This window comes from Haliotis rubra, unplaced genomic scaffold, assembly GCF_003918875.1.
Source record: "Haliotis rubra isolate DU_JTF1 unplaced genomic scaffold, ASM391887v1 Scf966, whole genome shotgun sequence".
NCBI classification, from domain to species: Eukaryota; Metazoa; Mollusca; class Gastropoda; order Lepetellida; family Haliotidae; genus Haliotis; species Haliotis rubra.
The window spans coordinates 309018-316363 of NW_025767708.1; the positions used below are offsets into that span (position 1 = coordinate 309018).

The 7346-nt window shown below is 41.0% G+C and overlaps 1 long non-coding RNA gene across 4 annotated transcripts; it reads right to left on the reverse strand.

Annotated features, from left to right (window-relative positions):
* Positions 1-984: 984 nt before the first annotated feature.
* Positions 985-7227, reverse strand: LOC124265202. 4 transcript variants are annotated; one of them, XR_006895374.1, is made up of 4 exons: positions 7108-7227; positions 3434-4372; positions 2682-2913; positions 985-1635 (listed from the first exon to the last, which is right to left on the reverse strand). It is a non-coding gene; the product is annotated as an uncharacterized LOC124265202 (long non-coding RNA). The 4 variants fall into 4 exon arrangements; XR_006895375.1 differs by lacking the exon at positions 7108-7227 and having other exon boundaries at positions 3434-3641; positions 4287-4997; XR_006895373.1 differs by lacking the exon at positions 7108-7227 and having other exon boundaries at positions 3434-3641; positions 4079-4997.
* Between the last annotated feature and the right edge of the window lie 119 nt (positions 7228-7346).

Here is a 7346-nt window from a genome sequence, read left to right on the forward strand (position 1 = left end):
GTTTTAAAAGTGAACTCAAACTGCTAACATGTCGTTATGCATTGACACTCTACTAGAATTGTTATTAGGCCATTTTAAGAAAACAGTGATAGGTATTTTCCATATTGGCTTGTTGTTACGGCGTAGTTTCCTAACTGAAGCGCCACGGTTAACTGAGAAGCCGGTTTGTACTGAACTAACATGGAAAATGAATGAATGACAACACAAGAGCTTATACTGACAAACAAGTACAATCACAAGAGAAAATGAAATTATTTTAACAAGTGGCAACAGCATTAAGTAACATGCCCTACAATACATGACAATCCGCGGGACCCGTGAAGATCCGGGGTTGAATAGGTCTTCAGCAACCCATGTGCTTGCCATAACAAGGCGACTATCTTGTCGTAAGAGGCGACTAACGGGATCGGGTGGTCAGTTTCGCTGACTTGGTTGACAAATGTCATCGGTTCTCAATTGCGCAGATCGATGCTCATGCTGTTGATCACTGGATTGTCTGGTCCAGACTCGATTATTTACAGACCGCCGCCATATAGCTGGAATATTGCTGAGTGCGGCGTAAAACTAAACTCACTCACTCACTCACAATCCGCGGACAGATTAATGTCATTGTTTGATGTCTTGAAACAGACCTATCTCCCTTCATCGATATAAAATGTAAAAGCTCACCGGAAATATGTGTGTTTTAAAAATGGTCTCGGATACTTCTCAATAATCGTCATCTTGTCGCTCCTTGATCTGTACAACCAGCTTTCTGGAAACATACTCACCCTGAAAGGTCTCGAATGATGAAGTATGTCATGCTAGTAAATAAATAGGGGTAGATAACGCTAAATTTCACTCATTAGCGTCAACATCACTTGATTATGTACCAGGCCTTCCATCATTAACAGGGGCGGTGGGATAACCTAGTGGTTAAAGCGTTTGCTCGTCACGCCGAAGAGCCGGGTTCGATTCCCCGCATGGTTATAATGTGTGAAGCCCATTTCTGGTGTCCCCCGCCGTGATATTGCTGGAATATTGCTAAAAGCGGTGTAAAACCATATTCAGTCAGTCAGCCATCATTAACAGCCGTTTACAGTTACAATCAATAGATGTTTCATCAGTCTCTACAACCACTTAAAAACAATAAAAAACACTTTGTCAAATTGACTATAAACAAATCTGTGTAAGGAATGTCTTAAACGAGTATGGACAAGTAGATAAGCAGTACCTAGGAAAAGGCAGGTCTGGGTAAACACTAGATCTTGTTACAAGTGTCGTAGAAAGTATACATTTCCCAGATATCATATCCTGTATAATAAGTGAATACAAGAGTCACGGGGGGATGACACACTGTGTCAGGTCAACACAGATCGTCTCCTCATTAGACCCGGTCAGAGGCAACTGTTTCATTTCAACACATGTCATCTCTATAGTAGACCCAGTCCGGATCGGTGGGGACTGTGTGAGTGGGCTCAGCCCACGGACCGAGGAGCTCACACTCTCGTGTTCCACTGTTGTAGTTGACACCGACACAGGCTCCAGACAACATGCATTGCTGCACACAGGACACTCGGGACAAGGCAGACGACTTCACCAATGGAGGAATTAGTCTTCCTTCTGGCATTCGGATGTAGTTTGATGTCTGGTACGCTGAAATTACATAGGCATCCACCTTTTAGTTTACTGTTCGCTATTAAGTGTACGTGCATGCAAGTTTCTGAAGTGAATTTAGGAAGCACATCTGCAACATTAGTGGCGTAAGAAACGATATGCTGGGTGGGCAGCTTGTGGAGGACACACGGTGTCCAATAAATGCAGTTCTGTCATTCTGAAACCTAATTTAAAGTCATAAAAGAGCATGCATGACGAACGAAATAAAATGCATAATAGAAAAAGAGCAATGTGTATAGGTGGAAGGGGTGTGTAGTTTAAAAGTTGTCGGTACAAGAATATCAAATGTCCAGTTTCTAGACGTTATTTATTAAAATTACATACACTTTATGACCACAAACGTCGAGGACGATATGCTGTGATTAGTGATTAATATTCAAAATCACTGGTAGGGAACTTGGTCACTGGCAGGGGATTCATGGTCTAGATTGGGCGAATCATACCCCGTCTACTCCATTTTGTGATTGGGAATTACCTGTGACAATGGGTGAATTTTCCGTTACATTAATTTCGTAATCACAAAGTTTCTGTGACATAAGACCAATGCATGGAAATTGATATGTACCGCTTTTTTTCGCTGATAGAACAGCACATGCTTTATGATGAAAGGGGATAAACCCTAATCGGAACACTTTCTATTATTTTTTTACACTTCTTAATGGGGCCAATTGTCACAATATACCGATTATTTATTAAAAAGGATTAATTTCGTAATGGTTTTACATTATTATCAGTAGCTTTCTGAACATCATAATATTTACTTGTTACTGATGGAAACCTAATGTAAGTAAATGTGAATTCAACTCTCTTGTAATATTGATTTTGTAGGTATACAGGCCATTATATATCTTACCCTTCCCTTGCTGCTGCTAAAATCACGAACACTCTGTGACATATCGCAAAGTTTCCGTCGCAAAAATCACAAAGACTCCATTCTCAGTGTGACCAAGTTCCTTACCAGTGAAACTATAATTTAGGCTGCAAAAACCAGCTATACCACATACATATGGCACGTTTGGGCTTACCATGTTTGATTCCATAAACTTTAATTTCACAAAGTCTGAGGACACCATGGGCAGAAGTTGACTCAACTTCTGCCCTCAGCCGAACGTATCTGCCCACGAATGGTCTCTCACACGATATGGTTTTAAGGGAACCGAGCTGTCGAGTGTAGTTCTTGCAGGGTGGGCGCTGCTGTTCGATATCGAGATGGATTTGTCTCGTAGATCTCAAGCGTGAAGTCATGGAGGTTTCCAGCTAAAATGACACGGGTATATGTGAGAGATACAAACGACAAAAACCATTCAGTCAGTTTGTTTTTTTTTGTTGTTTAGGTCCACAAACTGCTATGTTTGAGGGTGTTGCGGGGAAATGGAAATAATCGATTTTGGAACACACACCCCATTTATAAATGTAATGAAGAACAAATCACGCCGTCAAGGTGTCAATCAAGGTACCGAGACAGATCACCGGATGCATTTCCTCGCCCCTTACAATACGTTTGTTGGGAACCTATTTGACCCCGGTGTCAAGGTCACATTACTGTCTGTACAGTTAGAGTCAACTTCTATGGCACCTCAAGATGTACGTCTACATTTTATTAGCATAGTCACTGAAACGGGCGTCTTCAGTATAAATTAGTATTCTTAATCGAAATAGGTTTTCTCAAATGATTAAATCTTAACCGAATGAGGATACAGAAACTGCTGTAGGATATTCCTAAGTGATCCTCCCGGGTAAATGTCAAGACCAAACAGGGATTTCTGCCGCAGCATACCTTCAGTGTAGATGCTGACGTCCTGGATGTGGTATAGTGCCAGCAGATCCACAACAAGCCATCGCGGATTGCCAATACATGGAGGGAATGCAGGTATTATTTTCGCCGTCTACAGCAGCAGCAGCAGCAGCCTTGTCATCCCATGTGCTCTTACAACTGCTCCATGCTGGTTTATTCAGAGCCAGGTTCCGTCTTGATGTTTCAGACACTGCATATGGTAATCATCTTGTAGCAGTTATGATGGCTTACATATGTATAATTAAAATACACAAAAAACTGATACCATGTATTAGTGTAATATAGATGGCAAGGCATTGTGGGGCGTCCTATGTATTGAAACCACCTATAACTGGGTGAAATACTTGCAACAAAAGCCACAAGATCATGTCCATTATTCTAGAAATATCTACTGTATGATTCCGACTATATAATATGAATGTGTTAAACAATTTCTCCACAAGACTTTACTCATAACATTTGTGGTCAGGGAAAATCATGCCAAGAACAGTTACTACAATGAGTCCAGGCACGACATGGTTTGCATAAAGGAATACAGTGAAATATACAACAATCCTGAAACAAATCTCATTAAACAAATTTGTCAATAAAACAACAGCACTGAGCAATGATAAAAGTGATACACACAACCAATATGCAACGAAGCCACGACACCGATCAGGCAGAAGAGATCGGCCATCACTTCTCAGCCTCACGCCGTCAAGGTGTCAACCAAGGTACCGAGACAGATCAGGCAGTATAGATCAGCCAGGACTTCTCAGCCTCTCGCCGCGAGGTGTGTCTAGCCAGTGTAGAGGGAGCCAATTATATAGGAATTTATTATCGTTTCACTTACACGTCTTGTCATCTCATTATGATCAAAATGATGACTTGCTTTAAGGGCCAGACCATCGGACCTTGTGAGGGGGACAGGGGATGTTTCTGACAACATAACACGTCTTGAAGAAACAGAAAAATACAGTATTGTCAGACCGACAACCAACACTCACATACACGCTCCCACACATACATACACGCGCGCACACACACACGCGCAGTAAGAGAGAGACACACAGATCAACACATGCACATCCCTGGAATATACAATGGTGTTTCGCCACCATGTATCCTGGCCAATCTTGCCATAACGTGGAACGTATTAGCCATGCTGTGAAGATCTCAAACTAATGAGGTGATGTCTTGTAACAGACAAGACTGGTTAATCAAGGAGACCCCCAGTCTAAGGATCCATTTCGGCGGATTCCGTTCCCAGAATACTGCATAACAACGGAACAAAGCAAAGGTACATGAATCTTTGATAACTCCTGGAATGGTTCATGTCGGTGAGTGATGATCACTTTCGATTCCCCGTGTGGTGTCGATTCGAATGGATAAGTTGCTTTGTTAGGTAGTGGACAGGCTTCAAATTAAATAATGTCCTTACAATTCCCCGCTGCGTGCTCTTACGTAAAGAAATCAATCAAGTCATTACAATGTTATTGAGTAATATGACGCTTCTAAGTCCACGAGTGAGGCTGGTCTTTAGCATCCATACTACACAACACAGAATGCAGGTATAATTGTTGCCGTCTACAGCAGCAGCAGCAGCCTTGCCATTCCATGTGCTCTTACAACCCCACCATGCTGGTTTATTCAGAGCCAGGTTCCGTCTTGATGTTTCAGACACTGCATATGGTAATCATCTTGTAGAAGTTATGATGGCTTACATATGTATAATTAAAATACACAAAAACCGATACCATGTATTAGTAAAATATAGATGGCAAGGCATTGTGGGGCGGCTTATGTATTGAAACCACCTGTAACTGGGGGAAATACTTGCAACAAAAGCCACAAGATCATTTCCATTATTCTAGAAATGTCTACTGTATGATTCCAATTTCTCTATGTGCTCAGCCTAATTCCATTCTGCGCGTGCTCTGGTACTGAGTAAACAAAATATTAAATGCGAACTATTATCTAGTTTCTTGTCCATATATATATCAAAAACTGGTTCATTCTAATGATGTTAAGCAGTTGGTCATTTTTAAAATCTAGCTAAAACATTTTTAGGATATTCCGATTCACGAGGGGCACATGCGAAAGTGTTAGCTTGTATACATTTTTTGCTCCACCACTGAGTAGGATGCAAATAATCAATATAAAATGCATACACCTGACAATCAGGCACAGGATCATTTCATCTCTGAGTTATGCATGATTTCATTGAAATTCTCTCACGGCTGATCATTACTGAATTACTGGCGGTTGAAAGGGACGTGAGAACGCTCATCAACGCATGGGTCGCTCTGAATGTATTATAGAATAGTAACATTCTTCCCAGCGAATGAGTGAGTGTGTTTATAGTTTTACGCCGCACTCAGCAATATTCCAGCTACATGGCGGCGGTGTGTAAATAATCAAGTCTGGACCAGACAATCTAGTGATCAACAGCATGGGCATCGATATACGCAATTGGTACACGATGACATGTGTCAACCAAGTCAGCGAGCCTGACCACCCGATCCCGTTAGTCGTCTCTTATGATAAGCATGGGTTACTGAAGACCAATGTCAACCTGGATCTTCACGGGTCCCCGCGAATGACAACCATTTCTTGTATGTGTTAGTTTTGCCATCATCAGGCATTGGTATATACATTCGTCCTGTCATGTCTGTTCACATGTCGATCACTGAGTCGCCTTTTTCACATTACATAACCAACACCCAACTAACATGATGAAATGCTAATGGTTTGGCAGACATAGTTTGATAAAATATTTCATAACTGTCACATCATCAGATCACACCAGCCTTACAAGGTTTACCCATATGGTAATAAGTCCACTTTTATATAAAGGAAGATCACAGGCTATATCTTTTAAATCGAGTAATGTCCAGAACAGGGACGGACATTTACATTTCGCTGAAACCTGGAGAGAATCTAGTTAAACTGGTAGAGGTAATCTCGTACAGTCATCAAGTATCAGACAGATGTTATTGGTATATATGCCCTGGAGGCCAACAGTACAATGTAAACATATTGTAATGTACACAATGCCAGCGCTACCATGCAATACGACGTACCATAGATAGACAATGTTAAGTGAAACATACAGTTATTGCCGATTTGATCTATTGCGATTTATACGGTATAGTAATAAGGCTCACTTGTAGAGAAGTTGCACGTCATTCGTTGTTAAAACAGCAATAAACTTTTCTTTTGATGGTTGTCTACATAGATATAAAGGTAAGTATTTATATCGTAAAGATGAATATTGAGGACATTCTAAAAGTATATGGTATTCATCCTCTGTGAGGTTACAATGATCACAAGTGGTAATTTGATCACACGGGTGTTTAGAAAACCTTGCAGCTTTTATCTTAAATCATGGCCATTACATCTGAACATAGTTACACTTCTGCGTAGATGGATAGATGTTAGAGACGATAGATATAATTCGGGTTTGATAAAGGATTTAAACTCAGCATAATAACTAATACTACTTGAAGAATGGACGTCATGGAACCATTCCTGCTGGTATATATCTTTACATCGTTGTTTGAACATTTTTAAAAAGGAATCCCTGTCGTCAACATCTTGTGCGATCCATACATGGCCAAAGTATCATCAAGTATCAATTTGTAACATTCGTTAATTGTCTAGAATGACATTACTTTTCTCAAAGAAAGCTCCCTCACTGGTACAATGAGGATCCGGGTCTGTCTTTGTCTTCAGTAACCCATGCTTGTCGTGAGTGGCGACTGACGGGATCGGGTGGTCAGACTCGCTGACTTGGTTGATGCATGTTATCGTATCGCAGTTGCGTAGATCACTACTCACGATGTTAGTCACTGGATTGTCTGGTCCAGACTCAATTATTGGCAGACCGCCGTCATATAGCTTGAAGACCAAT